The sequence below is a fragment of the Camelus bactrianus genome, chromosome 6 (genome assembly GCF_048773025.1).
Source record: "Camelus bactrianus isolate YW-2024 breed Bactrian camel chromosome 6, ASM4877302v1, whole genome shotgun sequence".
Taxonomy (NCBI): domain Eukaryota; kingdom Metazoa; phylum Chordata; class Mammalia; order Artiodactyla; family Camelidae; genus Camelus; species Camelus bactrianus.
Window position 1 is genome coordinate 90,337,201 of NC_133544.1, and position 21,239 is coordinate 90,358,439.

At 41.7% G+C, this 21,239-nt stretch overlaps 1 non-coding gene across 1 annotated transcript; it reads right to left on the reverse strand.

Annotated features, from left to right (window-relative positions):
- Window positions 1–580: 580 nt before the first annotated feature.
- Window positions 581–687, reverse strand: LOC123617050 (U6 spliceosomal RNA). The gene has a single exon (XR_006725140.2). It is a non-coding gene; the product is annotated as a U6 spliceosomal RNA (small nuclear RNA).
- Between the last annotated feature and the right edge of the window lie 20,552 nt (window positions 688–21,239).

Consider the following 21,239-nt stretch of genomic DNA (forward strand, 5'->3'; position numbering starts at 1 on the left):
GAAATTCTGACACCTGCTATAACATAGATGAACCTCGAAGAAATTATGCTAAGTGAAATAAGCCATAAAAAAAAAAAAAAGAACATTGTACGATCCCACTTACATGTGGTATTTAGAGTAATCAAGTTCATAAAGACATGAAGCAGAATGGTGGTGAGCAGGTGCTGGGGGAGGGGTGAATGAGGAGTTAGTGCTGAAAGGGTACAGAGTTTCAGATGGGGAAGGTGAAGAAGTTCTGGAGACGGATGGCGGTGACGGCTGGACAACAGCGTGAATGTACTTACTGCCAGTGAATTGCAAACTCTGAAATGGCTGAAATGGTAAATTTCATGTGAAGTACATTTACCACACTTTTCTTAAAAAGGCAGGTGACAATACACGGAAGCAGGAAAAGAGGAAGAGAAAATGCTGCAGAGAAGAAAGGAAGTGTTATTTCAGACGAAGGGTCAGAAAGGGTCTTTCTGATGGGCTTGCATTTTTTTTTAATTGAGTTATAGTCAGTTTACAATGCTGTGTCAATTTCTGGCGTACAGCATAATTTTTCAGTCGTACATGAATATACATATATTCATTTTCGTCGAAAAATATGGAATGCTTCACGAATTTGCGTGTCATCCTTGTGCAGGGGCCACGCTAATCTTCTCTGTATCGTTCCAACTTTAGCATATGTGCTGCCGAAGTGAGCACCTGATGGGCTTGCATTTGAGGCAGAGTCCTGAATGAGGCAGGGGGTGGCCCACTGACCATGGAGGGCGGAGGTGGGGGGCATCGGAGAATGTGCCAGGCAGAACAATCGTATATGTAATGGCCCTGAGGCAGCACCAATGGTCTTGGCAAGAACAGCAAGGGAGCTAGTGCAGCTGGGACCCAAGCACATGGGAGAACAGCAGGTGGGGAGATCTAGGGGCAACTGGGGGCCAGATGTCACAGGGCCTGAGGGCCACAGTGAGAGCTTTGAGTTTTACCTTAAGGAACTGGGAAGCCATGGAAAGGCTTGAATAGCATAATATTACTCCCCCATCCCCTTTATAAAAAAAATTTTCAAACATATGTAAAAATAGGGAAAGTAGGATAATGCGTACCTACCACCTGAATTTAATCATTATTAACATTTTGCCCTGTTTGCTTCATTCTTTTTTTTTTTTTTTGGCTCAGATTTTGAAAGCCATTTTTCAGACATTGTGCCATTGCATCATAATTCAATGTGCATCTCTAGAAAATGAAGACATTTCCCACATAACCATGATATTAAATGTGTTCCTAACAGAATTAATGACCCTTTCATATCTGTATTCAAATTTCACCAATCGTTCCAAAATGTCTTTTTCCAGCTGGTTTGACTCAGGATCACACATTGCATTTTCAAAGTATGTTTCCTAAAGATTTTAAATCTAGGACAGTCTCTCACCTTATTCCCCCCTCCCCTTTATATCATGCTTTGATTATCGAAGAGGCTTGGGCAGTGTCCGATGGAATGTCCACATTCTGGTGTTGTGACTTACCTGTATAAAGACCCCCTCTTGTTTCTGTGTGCATAATAAACTGTAAAGGGACAGTGATGGAAGCCAAGAGACCAGCTGCGGGGCATTGCAATAAGAACGAAGACTAGGGCCACAGAGACAAGAGTAAAAGAATGGAAACAAGATGGGGGTCTTAATACAGGTAAGTCAATATGTTACTGAGAGTCAATATGTTATGAGAGTTGTCAATATGTTAGGGGGGGTCAAAGCTGATAGAGGCATCCAGTCCGTCTTATCAGGGTAGAAGAAGCCGACTCTTTACAGACTACACTGATGAAACCATGAGAAGTAAGCTGGTTCACCTTGTAGAAATCCAGTAAGACTCAGGAACTGGGGGCACCAGGTATGCAGAAGGCTAAAAATAAGAGGCTTGGTTGATAATGACACTTAAGAGTGTCCACCTAAGAGTGTCTCCCCAAAATACTTTCCCTGCTCTAGCCCCTTCAGTGTGGCCCCCGAGTTGACCACCCTCTCTATGAATACAGAATTTCCATAAAACTTTTCAGCATCTCACTCTTTCATAAGAATAGACAAAGATTTCAAGTAAGTTGAAAAAAGCTTCCAGCAGTAAAGACAGAATAAAACAAACATAAAATAAGAACTAGAGGAAACAAAGACAATGCCGGGAGCAGAATAAAACAAAAAAAAATTCCCATCCATAATTAATATCCTAGAGTAAGAGTCAGGAAAGATCTGAGAATGTGTGAAAAGAACACAATGCTGTGAAAGCAACAGAGAACAAGACAGAGCTTGGAGAAATCCTAAGTGTGGCAGCTGGAATAAAAATAAAGAAGGGTTGGAAGTTAGGGTCCAGGAAATTCCTCCAAAAGTAAATTAACAAGATAAAAGCAGAAAATTGGGGGAAAAAATCAATGAAGGGTTAAAAAGCCAATGAATTGGAGTTTCAGGAAGAAAGAAAAGAGAAAATGGATGGGGAGGAAATTATGAAAGAAATATTACAAAGAAATTTCTCAGAACTAAAGGACATGAATGTTCAAACTGAAAAGGTCCACTGAGTGCCCGGCATGATGACTGGAAATTAGGCCTCACCAAGGTATATCACATAGAAACTGCAGAACCTTAGGAATAAAGAGAAGAACATAAAAACTTCTAGACAAGAAAAAACAGACTGCATACAAAGAACTGAGTGTCAAAAAGGTATCAGACTTCTAAGAACCCATATGCTTTAAAATATTGAGAAATAAATGATTTCCAGTCTAGAATTCCACACCCTGCAAAACTATCATTTAAGAGTGATGGATGATTAAAGACATTTTCAGATATTCCAGGTTTCAAAATTTTACCTCTCATGTACCCTTTCTCAGGAATCTACTAGAGTATGTGCTCCAGCAAAATGAGGGAGTAAGTCAGAGAAGAAGATGTGGGATCTAGGAAAAAGAGATCCAACATAGAAAAGAGATCCAGTGGATTTCTCCTTTCTTCCTAGGAGAAAGGCTGTCTGAGAATAAGAGCTGAACCCAAGCCCAGGGGGTACCCAGACCACACTGGAGCAGGAGGCTGGAGGGCTCCGGGAGGGGCTCCAGTAAAACAGTGGCACTGGAGGAAAAAAAAGACACGGATACACTATCTGTTTAACCATGTAGAGAACTGTCTGAGAAAGCCTGTTGAAGGTCAAAGAAATTATACAAATGAAAAAAAAAAAAAAAAAAAAGGATGAGATAGTTGTCAACTCCAGGTAAAGACAAAAGCTGTCTGAGAAAGGAAATGTCACATGGTTTACTACTTAACTCAGCAGAGAATAATATTTACTCAGTCATAATAATGCATATATTGAATATTGATTTAAGTGATAGTTATAACTCTATTAGGATGACTCAGGAGGATAAATAACGGCAGAGGGTAAATAAGAAAGGTAAGTTCTTATCTGCCATGATAGAAAATTAGCAGGCAATGCCGGAAATTCCAAATTAAGAAAATTAAGAAATATAAGATTAAGCAATTAGACAGGTGTCAACCAACTACAGCCCACCGGCCAAATCTGTTTTTGTAAACAAATCTGTTTTTGTAACTAAAGTACTGGGACATATCCATACCCACTCGTTTACCTACATTGCCTATGGCTGCTTTCTAGATACAAGGAGATCTGAATAGTTGCAACAAAGACTGCATTGTCCAGGAAGCTGCAAATATTTACTGTGTAACATTTTACAGAAAAAGTTTGCCCTCTTACAGAAAAAGTAACCCCTTCATTTCGAATAATGGAGATAAATACGTAAAGAAGTAGAAGGGTTAAGCAGTTGTTCTGGGATGCTGTCTTTTTGTTTTAAGTCTGCAAATACTAGTTGACTAGTTGGTTTTTTTTTTTTAATTATGTACATTACTACTTTTGATAAAAAGACAAAATTGTTTCTAAGTCGTCCTGATGCCCCTGGAGGGACAGAGAGGGAGACATTGGGCTGACATCAGGGTTCGTGCCTGAGCCTTGCCCTGCTGCCTGCTGCTCTCTGCCAGCTGTCCATCTAAATGGGGTTGAGTGAGTCAGAGCTGCCTGGCCAGAGTCTCACAGGAACTGGACACAGGACCATAGATATCAGACTTGGGAGGAACCTCCCTGGATCAGCCTCCGGCCTCAAGCCATTATCAGTATTGTCAATCAGTGGACCGCAGTGTACAGCGCAGTGGTCTATGTGGCTGTGAGTGCTGCTGTTAGGCTGCCTGGCTTCATAAACTTCAGGCTCTCCTCTAGCCGTGACGTGGTTGAGTTATTTAATTTCTCTGTGCCTCAGTTCTGTCATTGATAAATCAGGCTAATAATGCCTCCTTACATGGTTGTGGTGAACTTAATTCAACTAATAAATGTCATAAACATAAGCCTAAGGAACGTTAGCTGTTAGTACCCCCGTTTTCACAAGTGACGGGTGTGAGGTTCAGAGAGGGAGAGTGGCACGTAGGAAGTCACACAGCAGATGAGAAGCAGAGCTAGGACTAGTGCCTGGGACTATTCTGTCTCAGTGCACTACTCTCTCCTTGTACCACTCCAACTTGCTTACACATGCATAAAACATTTCTGGAAAGATACCCAAGAAATGAACAACAGTGGTTACCCACAGGTAGGTGCAGGCTGAGAGGATGAGGGACAGAATGAAAGGGAGACTGTATTCTCAGTTGAAATTCTTCAAACCATCTGACTGTATGATTAACACAAAACAAGGAAGTGAATAGATGAATCAATTACATAAGTGAGATTATGTAATTAATGCCTTTCTTATGGTGGCGATCAGGTAAGATAACAGAAGTAGAAATCTTTTCTACACGAAAGTGATAGCTAGGTGTAGAGAGTTATTACTAGTAATCACAGTGCTTTTCAGTGAAGGCAAACTTTGCCCTGGATTTATAGAACAGACTGTAAGAAGGGGCACGCATTTCAGGACGCCCATTAGCCAGGGTCTCCCCTTTGGAGACAGAATGGGTTCCCTTGGCCACAGGTGAAGCTGTCTTGGAGTGCAATGGAAATTTCCACCTTGGCACCTTGCAGATGAAAGGCTTCTGCCCCCACTGACTCTCTGACACCCAACACTTAGCATCCAGGCCCCCATTTGGATGACTCTCCTGGAAAACAGGATTAAGGCTGCAGAAACTAGGGGTTTTATTGGGGATAACAGTGAGGGCCACAGTTTGTTTTTCAAGGGAGGGAACTAAGTCCCAGAAATAGCTGCGCCCGAGCTGGCAGGCGGCTGGCAAAGAGCAGGAGGCTCCAAGGCAACGCTCCCAGGCCATGTTGACTTTGGACGGGCTGCCTGAGCATTGTAAACAATTGCAGAAATGATTTCCTACCCTGGCAAAAGTCTTGTTTGGACAAGGGGTTCCCCCCCCAACTTCTTTAAAAGGCAGTTTTATCATTTGTTTGCAAAAATGCTCAATCCCCTCTTTCTTTTCTTGTTCCCTCTGTGGCTCTGGTCTCCCCCAGAGCCAGATGAAAACTCTTTGTGCTTCTTTAATGTTAACCAAACCCCCACTCCTCCTTTTTTAAACTGTTCCAGGTCTGTTGGACAAGTACTCCCCAGCAACAGAACTTACAAGGGTCTGTTAAAGATTTTGTTAGGCTGCAGTCTTTAGTCAGTGATTAAAAAAAATTTTTTTTCTCCTTGTTTATTACATTTTAAACTCCGAGCACAATAAAATCTGTGCACAAGGATTGGGAAAGCAATAAAAACGCAACTCATAATGTCTTGGACTGAATCGGCAAATGCTCGATCTAGCCACTGATGTAAGAGATTTGGTCTCTCAAGAGATGTCACACTGGGAAATAAATGGGTTGTCTATAGGAAGAAAGCATAGGAGAACTGTGAGCTCTGTCGGGTTGCTGGCAAGGGTGGGGCTGCTGAGAGAGGCTGGGCGATGGGGCTGCACATTCTGAAAACCAGCCAGGATACAGAGCAGTGCAGAAAGAAGGAATACTGTGTTCTTGGCCACCCAGGGACAAGAACAACCACAGACCAGATGAGGAGCTTGATATGTTAGCAACATACTTGCCCATAACCTAGCCCCCAAAGGAGCAGACTAAAGAAAGAGAATGGGGAGGGGCAGGCGTGCGGGAAGGCAGAAGGGAGGGAGAGAAAGGGGGCAGGAGGCAGGGGCAGGTTGAAGACAGAAGAGGAAAAGGCTGCTCAGGCATGGTGGAAACAGAAGCCGCACTCAAGCTGGATACCCAAGGAGAATTAAACGAAGAGATGGACAGTAGATAAGGTATAGGCAAGAGTTGAGGGGAACCAAAGGGAACACGGGGCACCCCAGAGCCTGCAACAACAGGGAAGCTGTTACCCTGCCCAGGTGGGAAGGGTCTTCCTCCAAAGACATCACATTAGCATCACAGTAACATTTGTATCATTCCTTCTGTCATCAGGAAATCTATCACTCTCTCTGAAGACATGATAAAAACAACCAAAAGGTGAATTCAAATTAAGAACTTACGGGAGGGTATAGCTCAGTGGTAGAGCACATGCTTAGCGTTCCCAAGGTCCTGGGTTCGATCCCCAGTACCTCCAATAAAAAAAAAAAAAAAAAAAAAAAGAACTTGGGTAGAGGGGCAATGGGTGTAGCCCAGTGGTAGAGCACATGCTTAGCATGCACAAGGTCCTCTGTCAAAAATAAATAAACAAATAAACCTAATTACTACCTACCCCCCAAAAAAACTTCTTAAAGCTATATAAAAAAGAACTTACATAGAGGGAAATTGAGGTCTAGAAAGAATGGTGATAGGTAATGAAGTAGAATAAGTTATGTATATGTACAACTGAATCACTGTGCTGTACATCAGAAACTAACACAACATTGTAAATCAACTTCACTTCAATTAAAAAATGTTTAAATAAATAAAAAGAATGGTGGTAGGCATTAAATCTATTTAAACACATGATTAAGCATCTATAGCTATCATGATTATATTTACCAGGAAAATAATACAATTGTTAGAGTGAAAAAACAGCCTACAAAATGTTGTTGCTGCTGCTGATGAAAAACCATGAGGGGGAAATGCTAAAACTGTCTTTTAAAAGGGAGATGGGAAGAAATAGAAGGAAAAGGGATGATGTTTGTTTCTATTTTGGTGAAATATACATAAATGAAATTTACCATCTTAGCTATTTTAAAATGTGCAACTCTGTGGCATTAAGTGCATTCGCATTATTGGGCAGTCACCACCACCATCCATCTCCAGAGCTTTTTCATCTTCCCAAGTGAAACTCTGTACCCATTAAACACTGACTCCCCGGCCATCTTCCTCCAGCCCCTGGCAACCACCACCTTAGTTCCTGTCTCTATGTACTTGACTATTTTAGGAATCTTATATCAAAGGAATTATAGAGTATTTGTCTTTTCGTGCTGGCTTCTTCCATTTAGCACAATGTCTCCTAGGTTTGTCCAGAATTTCTCTCATTTTTAAGGCTGAATAATATTCAAATCCCACATTCTGTATATCCATTCATCTGGTGATGGACAGAGGCTACTTCCACTTTTTGGCTAGTATGAATAATGCTGCTACGAACATGGGTGCACAGATATCTGTTGGAGTTTCTGCTTTCACTTCTACACCCAGGAGTGAGACTGCTGAGTCATACGGTAATTCTTTGTTTAATTTTTTGAAGAATTGCCCATATGGTTTTCCAAAGCAGCTGCAAGGAAGACTCTTTAAATCACCAATGCCCTTATTTTTCTTAGGAGAAATGATATTGTTTCTTTTCTGAAGACAACACATTGAGAAAGACTGGATAAACATATTATTTAAAAATACAAAGGTAACCACCAGTAGAACTAAAAACAGTCTGAACACCTTCCAAATTGCCAGAATGCAACAAACAAAAACGGAGCACACAGAAGTGTAAAAGCAGAGAATACAAATTATGACAGAGGGAGACTAAACCTATCTGTTCCAGGGATGAATACAACTAATATAAACTCACTGTTTAAAAGAAAATGAAAGACAGCTACATGTTAGCAACAAGAGATATACCTAAAACCAAAAAACCCAGGGAGGCTGAAATGAATGGAGGAACCAACACACTGCAAGCAAATGCAAACAAAAAGCAGGCAAGAATTCTGTTAATAACAACAGGCTGAATTCAAGCTAAGAAATGCTCTAATAAGTAACAGCACTGGAAAACGTGAAATAAAACTATCACAATTATAAGGATTAATTAACAGAGTAACAAGACTGAAATAAGTAAGAGAAATAAAAGCACAACAAGGTGCTTTAACTCACCTCTCTCAGACCTTGACAAAGCAGATAGATGAAAAAAATAACTTATTTTTGGAGATTAATTTGGAGATTTTGAATAACATAGTTAATGAGATTGATGAGAGAGAGCAAACTAGCTGGTTAGATAGGTAAATAGAGCATAAATATGTATACATCCTGAAGTAAGAGATTATAACTTATTTTCAAGCCTCCCTGAGACTTTTACAAAATCTGATTTGCACTATCAGATTTTGAAAAATAATTTCTAAAAAAATAGCAATAGAATCAAGTCCTATTTTCTGACTGCAGTGCACCAAAATGAACAATGAATAATAAAAATAGAATAAAAATTACAAAAGTCTTCTAAATGCCTTCTGTGGCAAAGAGGAAATCGAAACCAGAAACTGCAGAAAATTTAGAAAACACCACATGTAAAATATCCATGACCTTGAAAACATGCTAAGTGACAGAAGCCAGACACAAAAAGGCCTATGTGTTGTATGATTCCATTTATATGAAGTGTCCAGAACAGACAAATCCATAGAGACAGAAAGCAGATGAGTGCTTGCCAGGGGCTGGGCGGAGAGAGGATGGCGAGAGACTGTTACTGGATGTGGGGTTTTCCTTTTGAGGTGATGAAAATGTTCTGAAAATAGGCCGTGGGGATGACTGAACAACACTGAAAATGTACTAAATGCCGCTGGACTGTACATTTTTAAAAAATGGCTGAAATGATACATTTTGTGTTCATGTCTATGTAACCACAATGACAGAAATAAATCTATGCAAACAGGGATTTGCATTTCCATTAGTGGGAGACTGGCTACACAGACCAAACTGAGGACAATGAGAAAAGCTGGACAGGATATGAAAAACATCCGACTGGAGGGTGGAAGATGGAGCAAGGCAATGAAAACTTACAGGGTCAAAATCCAGAAAGAGAAAACCTAGAGAGGCAAGCTCAGGATTTAGTGTTGCCTTACTCCAGTGGGCGTCAGATGGGTCCAGAAGAGGCATTTGAGAGGTTGAGAAGTTGAGCAGAGATCTGTCAGCCTTTGGAGCAAGGGATAAAAATTGGAGTCTCTTCTGATACCGACTGGTGCACTGAGATGCAATTTGGAGGCTGACCACCTGGAGTTAGCAGCAAACCTCACAGGTTTAAGGGCATGGCCAGTTCCTAACCAGACTGTCCTCACTTCAGATACCAGCCACACTTTGGGGGTCCCCCCCAGCCTCCGTGTAGTTTCTGACCAACTGGCTACAAATTTGAGGGTTCCCATGACTCCCCTCCAGCTCAATATTTCACTAGAATGGCTCACAGAAATCAGGAAAGCACTACACTTACCGTAACAGTTTTATTATAAAGGAGCAGCCAAGTGAAGGGAGACAGACGCGTAGGGCAAGGTTTGGGAAGTCCCTGAACACAGTGCTCTGGGCCCCTCACCCATGGAATCAGGGCATATCACTCTCCTGGCCCACAGATGTGCTCACTAACCAGGAAGTCCTACAGAGCTCAGTGTCTCAGTTTTTGCTGGAGTTTCATTACCTAGGCAAGCGTCACTGAATCACTGGCCACATGATTTAACTACATCTGCAGGTGCCATCCCCTCCCGGGAGGGTGGGAGGTCAGGCTGATATAACAGAGCTCAAACCAGCCCCTGACCTGAGGCTATGTGAGGGCTCACCCTGAGTCATCTCATTAGCATAAACTCAAATGTGACCCACGGGCTCATGAATTACAAAGACACTCTGATCACTTGGGAAATTCCAAGGGTTTTAGAAGCTCTGTGCCAGGAACGCTGGACAAAGACCAGACAAATTCTTTCTTATAAAACTCAGGCCACCTGGTCTCTGGTCATGGTTCCTTTACAACAAAACAATCAACCCTCTCTAAGCATGTACATTTGGAGTAACATTTATGTAACATATACAGCAACAGTCAAACATGAATATGAAATGGAGCAGGACCCTGTGGGGCCCTCAAGGGTACAAATCCTTTCCTGTCTCTCCGTTTCTTATTTGTAGGAAATAGGCTCCATTCAGCCTCCTTGACCTTCCCTGAGTTCCAAAGGGCAGGTTCAAACAGTTGCTTATCAGGAAAGGGAGGGAATGCAGAAACAAAGGAAGTGCAATTAAGAAACAATAATGCAGCCTTGGGGCAGGGTCCTGGGTCCTCCTCAAGGAATATACACGGCAGTACCTTTGAGTTTTTCTGTAGAACTAAGGCCCCCACCCAGGTGGAGGGTGATAACTTCAGGCTGAGCCCAGGAATCCTGGACACCGCCTTGTGACCTCACCACCAACCAATCAGAAGTCTGCAGACAGTGCAAGAGAACGAAGACTCTGACCCCGTCCCCAGTGATTCTCCCTTTAAAACTTTCATGGTACAGCAGAATCTTTAGAGTTGGTTTTTGGACACGAGTCCACCATCTACCCAGGTTGCCAGCCCCCTGAGTGAAGCAACCTTTCCGTTCCTCCCAGCACTTTCAAATGGCAAGCAGTTGAACCCAAGCTCAGTAACAAATATGTCTAACATTTGGAAGAGCCAGTGTGGGATAGGAATAGGAAGCTTTTAATTCAATTCCCCAATATATTTGACCATCAGTCTCATCGTTATAATCTTATGAACAAAGTCAATGTTATATCATTATCATGCTATAGTAGATATCGCTTGAAAAATAAGAGTAAAAAGATATTGGCACATTCTTAGAGTCCCCTTCAGTTACTACTAATAATTAGTCCAGTCCATTATCATATCATATGACCAAACTGTGTCCCAGGGCAAGGTTATATAGGTTTGCAGGTTTCTGTGTGAACTTGTCAATAGCAGGGCTGGTCCTAGAAATATATGGCTTCACACTTTCAGGTATCTGGTATAATTGAGCTAACAGACAGTGTCAGCTCTTGTTCTGAGCTTCTTTCCAGGTATTAACATAATACTAGATTTCCCTCATTGCATAACTTATTCATTCATTCATTTACCCTCAGCTACTATTCTTTCTTTCCATTCATACCCAAAGCTTTCCACCTTTGGAAGGAATGTTGGATTCAGTCATTATGCTGGTCTAGATCGAAGTACTTGTCTAGCAACTGCCTTCCTCTCAGCTCACTCTCCTTCATCTAGGAAAGGGTTTCATGGGTACAGAACTAGTGGGCTGTTTCTACCACTAGGTCATATAGCTGCATTCACTATTCACCCCAATTGTGCTAGATGAGATGAAGACACAATGTACTCCAGTGGGCCCTTAGGAATTCTGACATAAAGGTTTAAAAGTCTAATTACGGTTTCCTCCTTAGGAGTCATCCCTGCTTCCAGCACTGATAGTTGTCACTGTGTTCCTGGGACCACTACATCAGGTAGGAAAAAGAAGTTGAGGTGATGGGGCAAAGAAGAAAAATGCATGGTTGTGTCATCACCCCCCCCCCCCACAGGGAGAACTGTATAGTCATACGAACATCCTCTCCTACCACCAGCCCCTATTCCCCAAATTCACCAAAAAAATAGAGAAATCTATTTTGTGGGAACACTGGCTTGGTACCCTTTAGGCTGAGTATAAGCACATGTTCATGAAGTGTGTAAGCCAACCCTTCATGCCTAAACCCCCTCTCCTTTTAGACCACCAATGTTTTAATCGCCCGGTCCAATTCTCTGTCAAGCTATTACTATCATCCAACAATAGTAGGAGGATGTCTCTCTGCCTGTTGTTGGACAATATGGGGTATAAAGCAAGCTCCTTGGTCTGGAGAAATGTGACTTGGAAGTACAAATTGGTGTAGCGTCTTTGTTCCAGTTCTTTTATAGCACTCTGAGCACTTCCACCTACAGCTGGGTATGCAAAGCCAGTCCAGAGTAAGTGTTTGTTCTTATCGGACCCATTTGTAGCCTCCCAGCATTACCAGCATCAGTCCCATTTGCCAACTATGTTCAGGGCGCTCCCCGCAGGGAATCTTCCCCATAGCTCTCTGCAATCTTTATCTCTCTTGTTGGCTGATGGAACAGTTCTTATTGGCATTTTGTGCCTCAGAGGGTATAAGAGGAATATATCTAAATTCAGCCCCTATCTGCATTATTGCAGCTCCCATTTCCTTTTCTTTCAAGGACCTAGGGGGCCACCTCAAGTGAGCACAACTGGACATCTACTCACTGCTCCAATGACCTTCTGATCATGAAACTACTGTGTTCTTAGATTTTTGTCTGCCTGGCATCCATTAATCACAGGGCCAAACTAACAGCCAAAGTTGTCTGTATCTTCCCTGAGATCCAGAGTCCATACTCTGAATCACCTCTTTTGTTCACTCTCACACGCCAATCCAAACTTTCCCCTGCCCTAAACCATCCCAGGGCCAGATACCAGACTATGAGAGACAGCCCCCTACCCCAAAGCCCACTGGAACCTTTCAAACTACCTGATTCTGAGCTATTTATGTTGTCCCACCTTGTGTTTCCCACAGAAACCCCAGTAAAGGCTGTGACCTATGCCTTCCCTTTGCTCCTTTCTGCCTCCTGACCAACACTGGTGCTTCTCCACATGGCCCTATATGGCATAAGAAGTCCCTCACCCCCAACTCAGGAAATGTAAGTGATAAAAAAATCTTCTTTCAATGGCAATAATCTCTAAGTGTCATCACTCAGTCACCTTTATAAATGACAACCCAGGCACAAATAAGATAGGCATTAACATGTTCTATCTTAATACCCCCCTCACATTCCCAAAGCAGCTTCCATAGGGCTGCACCCCATATGGTAATCTCTTTCCTATGTCAGTTTTCCATGGTCCTTCTGCCTAACCACATGGCCAGGCCATTGGCTACTGCCCGTAAGTCAGTAAAAACTCAAACAGGGGGGCAAACAGCATGCAGCTCAGTCCACCGAGCTGATTTGTTTTTACATTTTTCAATCAGAGTAGCAGCCTTCCAAACAGGATGCCATCCACTCACCTTGGAATGTCCATCCATAAACCAAGAAGCTCTTTTTTAGTCAATAGAGAGCTGTTCGCAGGGCACGATCCATGTTCTAACAGCTCCTCAGATGTTTCTAAAGCCAGCCTTAGGGAAAGAGCCTACCTGCTTGGGAATGTACTGAGCAACTCTTTGTATTCTCTCAGAACTTAATCAAAGAACTAGAAACCATAAAAAAGGACAAAATAGAAATTCCAGATGTGAAAGATACCATAACTGACAAATAAAAACTCAATGTGTGGAATTAGTGGCCAATTAGACAAAGCTGAGGAGAGAATTAAACCAAAAAAAAAAAAAAAAACAAACAAAAAACAAAAACAAAACAAAATAAAACCTGAAGAAATATCCAGATTGCATGAAGAGTCAAAAACAAATTAAATATAGAAGTGAAAACAAGGAATACGCTAAGTTGAACATATGTATAATTGGAGCCCCATATGTAAAAGAGAGAGAAATGATGCAGAAACAGTACTTGAAGAGATAATGGCTGAGAATTTTCTACAATTGACTAAAGACCTCAAGCCACAGATGCAAGAATTCCTACCAACTCCCAAAGAGGATTTTAAAAAGGAAAACCACACTGAGACAAATCATAAACTCAAGCACAAAGAAAATCTTGGCAAATAGACAGCTCTCCTTCAAAAGAGCAATATAATTATGATATATAAAATCTCAACAAAACAACGAAGTGTAAAATACATAATACCATCAGAGTGCTGAAATGCAACACAACCAGAAACACTCTTCAAGACTGAAGATGAAGTAAAAACATTTTCAGACAAATAAATACCAGATTTGATTCAAAGTAAACATTAAAGGGTGCGTACCAGACAAATGAAAAAAGGTATCAGATGGAAATACAGAGATGCAGAAGGAAATGAAGAAGAACAAAGTAAGTAGGTATGTAGATAAATCTGCCTACTGATTGCCAAAACAATAACAATTTCCTACAAGGTTTGAAATATATATGGAATTAAACACATTTTAAAAAAATCACATATAAGTTCAGGAAGACAATGAATGGATTTAAAGCGTTCTAAATTCCTTACATTAGCTGGGAAGAAGGTAAAACTACCTCATATTATTAGACTGATAAATCAGAGGTTCATTTGTAATCACGAGCTACCAACAATAGAATAATTTTTTAAAGTATATAATTTTCAAACTATTAGAAGATGGAAATAGAATGGTCAAATATATCAATCCTAACATAGACAAATCAATAAACAGAATCCATTTCAGACGCATTTGGTCACCTAAGTTATAGCAAAAGTAACACTGTAGTACATTGGGGAAAGAAAATCTTTTAATATATGGTCTTGAGCTAACTGGAGGTCCATGTGAAAAAAAGAATTTTGGTTCCTGTCTGATACCATACATGAAAAATAATTCCAGCAGATCTAAATATGAATAAAAAACAAATGAGCTCTTAGAAGAGAACTTTGTCACCATCTTGTAGTGTGCAAAGATTTTTAAAACAGGGCCAACACATTAGACTACCTAATATTAAAAAGATAAATTGGACTATATTAAGAATAAAAGTATTTGCTAGTTGAAAGAGAATAAAATGGCAAACCACAGTGTGCAAGAAGATTATTTTTAACAACAGGAAATATTCATGCGGCCAGAATACATTTAAAACCCCTACAAATAAATAACAGAATGACAGAAAATGAACAAGCACTTCACAATAAATCACACTCCAACAGCCAATAAACACAGAAAAGGTACTCAACTTCATTAATCTTGATAGAAACACAAAATCATAAGACTGTCCTTTCTACCTCCAGAACTGATTTAAAAAAAAAAAAAAGGAAGAAAGAAAGAAAGAAAAATCACATAATCCTAAGTGCTGACAGAGATGCAGGACAAACAGAACTCTCAGTAACTGCTTGTAAGAGTGTAAATTAATCTGTGGGAAAACTGTTTGTCAGTATCTCATAAACCTGAAGTAAGAATACTTAATGGACCTAGCAATTCTTGGGTACATATCCAACAGAGATGTTAATGTTCACCAAAAGACACAGAATGCTTATAGAAGCTCTAGTCGTAAAAACTTCAAATTAGAAACTGGCCAACTGCCCATCAACAGTAATAGACAAATAAAACATAAATAAAAACATTCACACAAAGAATTCCTACATAGGTATGAAAATTCACAAACATGTAATATACAGTTGTGGATTAAATTGTGTTCCTCCCAAATTCGTATGTTGAAGCCCTAACCCCCAGAGTAACTTATCTGGACATAAGGCCTTTGAGGAGGTGATTGAGGTAAAATGAGATCATAAGTGCAGGGCCCTAAACCAATAGGAGCAGAGGCCTTATAAGAGAAAGAAACACCAGGGGTGCACATGACAAGAGAAAAGGCCGGGTGAGGACACAGGGAGAAAGCGTCCGTCTACAAAACAGACAAACAGGCATCAGGAAAAACCAAACCTGCTAAACCCTGATCTTGGACTTCCAGCTTCCAGACAGTAAATGTCCATTGTTTAAGCCTCCGAGTCTGGCAGCCCTAGCAGACCAGCACAGTATGGACATACCACATTTTGCTTTTCCATTTATCAGTTGGTAGCATTTGGGTCGTTTCCACCTGGGGGCTATTATGAATAAAGCTGCTATGAACATTCATGTTTCAACAAATTATATTTTTTTAAGTATAAAGGAATCCATTAAGATAAGAGCAAAACTTAATGCAACGAGAAACAAATTTACAATACAAAGATTGTGATCAAAGTCAAAATACCATTCTATGAAAACATTAATAAAATGTGAAATCCTAGGAAAACTGATAAAGAAAAGAAAGAAGGCGTGAATTACCAATGTTAGTAATGAGAAAAGGACACTGCTACAGACAAACATTATAAAGGTTATGAGCTACTTGACGTCTTCAGATAAATTAAAAATTTAAGTGAGTTGAGACAGTTCTGAGAAAACCACAACTCACAAAAACCAACAAAACAAGGAATAGAAAATCTGAATAGTACTATATCTATTAAGGAAATTTAAGTTATAAGTTAAATCTTCCAACAACGAAAACTCCAGTCCCAGATGGCTACACTGGCAAATTCTAATAAATATTTAATAAAGAAAAAAATACCACAATTACACATATTCTTCCAGAGAACAGAAAAGAGGGAACATACCTGAACTCGAATTCTGAGACTAGCACAACCCTAAGAAGGATAATAAAAGATAGGAAAGGTACAAGCCAAGCTCACTAATGAACACAGGTGCAAAACACCCTAAATAAAGTAACAGCAAGTGAATTTAACAATACATACAAAAGCTAATGCATCCTAAAAGTTTGTGTCATTCCAAGAATGCATGGTTGGTATAAATTTGAAAATTAACTGATTAAAACTTACCATATGAACAGGGTAAAGAAAAATCATTATGATCATATGATAGATTTTTCAATAGAAAAAGCAATGAAATTCAGCATCCATCTAGGGGCACCCATCATTACGCAGACCCTTACGCACATCCCTTAATCTAATCCAATTTCCCACCCTTCCTGTTTCCCCTATTCTTCCACTATGACCCTGGACCTCCACGCCCACCCTCAGCAAAATGCCTTAAATGCTCAACCTCTTTTGCAAACATTCATTTTCCCTTCTTGCTTGCACTAAAACCTGGTTCTGCCTGAGGACATTGTTTTTGCAGCCCACTCGTGTAGCAGCTGGTTTTTCCCCTACACCTGCCCAGAGGTGGGGTGCCGGGGTGGGGGGTCCTCCTTGCCCTTCTTTGCGTTTGCTAGACTAATTATCCTTCCTTTTCTCTACAAACCCCCTTTCCCCTGAAATTGTATCCTTAGACTAGACCCATCGCTATTCTTACTGATGCCTTCACCAGCCTCCCGGCTACTCTGCCTCACTCCTTGAAGATTCTCAGGCCTGGCTCTCAGTCTCTTTCTCCACCATCAATTCCTGACCATCCTTGGTGATTTCAGCCAACATCCGTCACAGACCCACAGCACCCTATCTTTTCAGGTTCTGTGTTACTTATCTATTATGTAACAAATTACCACAAAACTTAAAAACAATGAGCATTTATGATCCCACCCTTCCTCTGGATCAAGGGCTCGGGAGCCCCTTAGACCAGTGGCTCTGACTCAGACTCTCTGATGAAGCTGCCTGCGGTCACCGGGCTGGAGCTGCCCCCGTCATCGGAGGGCTGGCTTCCAAGGTGGCTCACAGACATGCCTGGCAAGTTAGCGTTGGTTGGTCCTCACCACATGGGTGTCTTGAGTGGTGGCTGGCTTCTCCCAAGAAAGGGCAAGGCAGAGTCTTTCGCAGCCTAGCCTTGAAAGTCATATATGGTCATTAGTTACACAGATCAGCTCCACTGAATGTGGGAGGGGCTACACAAGGGCTGTGAATGCTGCCAGGTGAGAATCCCCGGGGGCGAGGTTAGAGGCTGCCTACTCAGGTTCCCGATTTCTTCACCTCCAACTCTCTTGCCCTCCATGCCCCTCATCCTCCCACTGCCAAGGTCATGCTCTAGACCATCATTAACAGCACTCTCACTCCCTTTAAATCAGTTTCCAGCATCCCACTCTTCAGCCATCCCTTCCAATCTTTCCAGCTCTCTTACTCTTGTATCCTGACTCATTTCTTCAACCCCAGGGAGACTCCCCAACATTTCCACAGCCCATCTCTTAACTTGTCTCCTCACTTTCTTTATTACCCCTTTAGATTTCACAATCCATCACTTTAACCACGCCTTGCCCCTCTTTTCCTCATCTCATTGCCCTGAAAAACACTAAAAGCTAATCCCCTGCAACTCACACCCACACCTGAGCCGCTAGATGTGGCTGGAGGAAAACACAGCTGTGCCCAGTAATCTCTCTTTAAATTCATGACCACAAACCTCAAGTGGGCCATCAGCACTAATCTTCATAAATTCACACCCCCCCCCTTTCAAAAAGACTATTTCATCTCTTCCTGTCTTTTAAGAAACCTCCCATACCTGTCTCCACTCTACTCTCAGCCTCTCGGCTGACAACCTCACTCACTTCCTTGAGATAAAAGAAGCAATCTGGGGAACTACCTCATCTTCCCGCCACTAAACAGCCGACCTGCACCTGCACCCGTGGCCTCTCTCCATGTTACAGAAGAGGGACCATCTCATCACTAGGGCATTGGATCCCATCCCCTCTCCCAGGAAGTGGGATCCATGGCTGAGTGATGTCAACTTATCCTTATTAGACACTGGAACTGGGGGAACAGATACAAAGTCAGGGAAGGAAGCCGTGGCAGGTGTGTGCACATCCAGATGAGTCAACCCAAAGACTGAGACGACCAGAGCAGGCAGGCAGAGAGAAGCAGAGAAAAGAGAGTTACCAAAGTTCCTGGCTTTCTGCATAACTTCCAGGTCTCATGAAGCTTGAGTGGCTGGCAATTCTAGGAGACACCCCTGGTTCCTCACAGCAAAATCCCTGTTACATAAGTTAGCTTCAGTGGATCTTTGTCGTTTACAACCGAAAGAGCCTGTTTATTTATTCTATTTGGATATAGAAAGATGTCCGGAAAGGTGTTCCAGTAAAAGTTAATAGCAGTTCTCTCTGGGAAATTAGATGTCAGAGAATTTTTTTTTAATTGAAGTATAGTCAGTTTACAATGTTGTTAATTTCTAGTAGATTTCAGAGAATTTTACATTGTTTCTTCTTTATAATCTCCCGAATTATTTGAATCATTTAAAATGAGCACATACCAGCTTCCTTCCTCTCTTTATCAATTCAGCTCATGAACATCTTCTCTCAACCTCAAATGGCTCAAATCGATCCAGCTTGCTCTCTGTCCACAGGCATCTCACTAGCCGAATCGCCACTCTCTCTCACCTGGCTGAGTGCAGGAGTCTCTTCCCTGATCCCTCTGTTCCTCCCTTTGCAAACCTGCAGCTGCCACGTCCCACAGAGCAGCCAGCTGGATCTTGTTATCACATCAACCCAGCCATGCTACTGCCTTGCTTAAAACCTTTCACTGGCTTCCCTTTGCACCCGGAGGAAAACTCAAGCCTCAGTCTCCTCACCTGTAAAGTAAGTTGTTGGAAAGGTCAAGTACACTACTGCTTGAACAGCCCAGTACGGAGCCTGGTCCATTACAGGTGCACACAGAGTGGGTGGCCGTGGTCTTGTTCTTGGCTCCCCAGGCTGCCCAGCCACTCTCAGAAGTTAAGTTGGAAAGTTCTTAGAAACGGGTCCATTTCTACTTGGCAACTCTATCTTTAGCCATTTTCCCTTGCTCCCTGAACTCCTCCCACACTGGCTTCTGACGAAGTTCAGAACACAACAAAAACCCCCTTCGAGCTCTGCGCCTTTGCTCGTTCGTGCTGCTATAATATTCCATGCAACTCCTTGTGTGGCTGGTTCCTCGCCCGACAGTCCTCAGTGTTTCAAAGTCGCCTCCTTCCAGGCGCCTTCCCCAGCCACCCTGACTAAGGTTCTGTCCCTGCTACGCCCTCCTGTGCCCGTCATGGCGGCCTGCATTTCCTTTGTGGCTTTTGTCACAACCTGTCATTTGACATTTGCTTGTTGACTTTGTACCCTGTCTCTCCCACAAGATTATACCCTCCCATTGGTTTTATTTGCCTCTTTATTCATCCAGTGCTTGGTGTTGAGAAACTCTTCAGGTGTTAAAGGCATGGATTTTAACACAAAGCCTTCCCTGGTATGCCTAGCTGAAAGCCATCAGTGGGTCCCTTGAATTCCCACACTTCATCTCCACTTTCTTTTTTAGGAGGGAGTGGTGAAGGCAGTAATTAAGAGGTACTGGTGATTGAACCCAGGACCTCCTGCATACTGGGCATGTACTCTACCACTGAGCTCTACCCTCCACCAACCCCCATCTCCACTTTCTTAGGACCCACCTTCTTCAGATTTTGTATTGGACTTATACAGTACAGAGAGACAGGGCGGTGTGGTAGTTAGAACCAGACCTCTGTTCAAAGGCCAGCCCAGCTTCTCCCAACCTCCAGAACAGTGCCTGGCACCGTGAATAACATTAAGAATTAGTGTTACTCTGCTTTGAGTTATCCCCCGCCAGGAGCTGAATGAAAGTTCCCTGAGGGTAAGAGTACACATATAACTTACTATTTGAAAACTTCCACGATGCTTAGCTCGGGACACACAGTAGGTGGGCAATAGATAATAAATTGTAAGAGCTGAATTTTATTATGGGTTTAATGCACCAGGTTCTAAACTGTTCCAAACACTTTACATGTATCAGCTCGTTTAATCTGCACAGTAAGTACAACTACTATTTCTATTTCACAGATTTTACCAAGTCATAGGAAATTAAAAACTTGGCCCAGGGTTACTCAATAAATAGGTGGAGTGTCTGGGATTTGAATACAGGACTAATGCAGCTAAGCCTTAACTACAAGATACTGTAAAGTGTAGACCAACTAGTTAGGGCAGGTTTATGAGGCTAGAATCAGAGATAACAATCTATATGTTCAACAAAGGAGCTGGTCAAACTGTAATAGAATCTTATGTAGCCATTTAAAATGATGATATATATCTATATTTATAATACCACAAGCCATTCATAACACATCTGGAAAAAAACAAACTAGAAAACAGTGTAATAAAAGCTGCACATGAATGTTTATAGCAGCCTATTTATAATTGCCCAAAACTGGAGGCAACCAAGATGTCCTTCCAGAGGTGAACAGATAAACTGTGGTACATTCATACAAAGGAATATTATTCAGCGATAAAAAGAAATGCGTGATTAACCCAAGAAAAGACATGAAGGAAACTTAAAAGAATATTGTTTGGTGAAAGAAGCCGGCCTGAAAAGTCTCCTTACTGTGGGATTCCAACCGCATGACATTCTGGAAAAGGCAAAACTAGAGAAACAGTGAAAAAGATCAGTGTCCGCAAGAGGTCCTGGGGGAGCACTCAGGGTTTTTACGATAGTAAAACTATTCCTATGATACTGTAATGGTGGATACATAACGTTATGCATTTATCAAAACTTTGAACTTTACAGCACAAAGAGTAAATCTTAATTAAGCTGGAGACTTTAGTTAATAATAGTGTATCAAGGGGGGAGGGTATA